The following is an 808-nucleotide window of genomic DNA, read 5'->3' on the forward strand; positions in this document are numbered from 1 at the left end:
CTGTTGAACTTCAGGTGGTATGCTGTAGTGTGATGCAGTTGTGTGCCACTAAAGCACGCAAGAGCAGTCCATGATGCAGAGGTGAATTGTGCTCCGCATGCATCGGGACACCAAATCTCGAGATCCAATTGACAATAAATGCTCTGGCACATGTTACAGTGTCACTGGATGGCAATGGGATGGCCTCTGGCCAGCATGTGAATCGTTCTCCTGTCAGTGGTCTGACCAGGTCTACATGCACATGTTCAAAACACTGGTACACTGCTGGGAAAGGTTGGAGGGGCACCTTGGTATGCCCCCAAATTCTTGAAGTCTGGCAGGAGGTATATGTCCGGGCCCACTGCGCATTGTCTCTTTTCAGTCCATGCCATACATATTTATTTGACATGAGCTTGATGGTGGTTCTGATGGATGGATGAGACAAGCTGTGAACTTGGTCAAAAAGGTGTCTCCTCCAAGATGCTGGAATCACCGATCTAGGGTAGCCCAAAGAAACGTCATAAAGTAGAGTTAGGCCCCCTAGTTGTGGTGCCACCTGCTGTATGTCCAGGTTAGTAATGGCAGTATCATATGTCTGAATATCGGGGTCCATGGCTGGTGCACTGGCTAATTCAGGAATATCAACCTGAATATGATGTTCTGTTGGTCTGGACAGCACGTCAGCGATGAGACTGTTTTTCCCTGAGACATGGCACACATCCATCATAAATTCAGATATGTATGACACGTGACGCTGCTGCCTGGCCGACCATGGGTCTGATATTTTGCTGAAGGCAAAAACGAGCAGCTTATAGTCTGTAAAAGCAGG

Source organism: Narcine bancroftii, chromosome 5 (genome assembly GCF_036971445.1).
Source record: "Narcine bancroftii isolate sNarBan1 chromosome 5, sNarBan1.hap1, whole genome shotgun sequence".
Lineage (NCBI taxonomy): Eukaryota > Metazoa > Chordata > Chondrichthyes > Torpediniformes > Narcinidae > Narcine > Narcine bancroftii.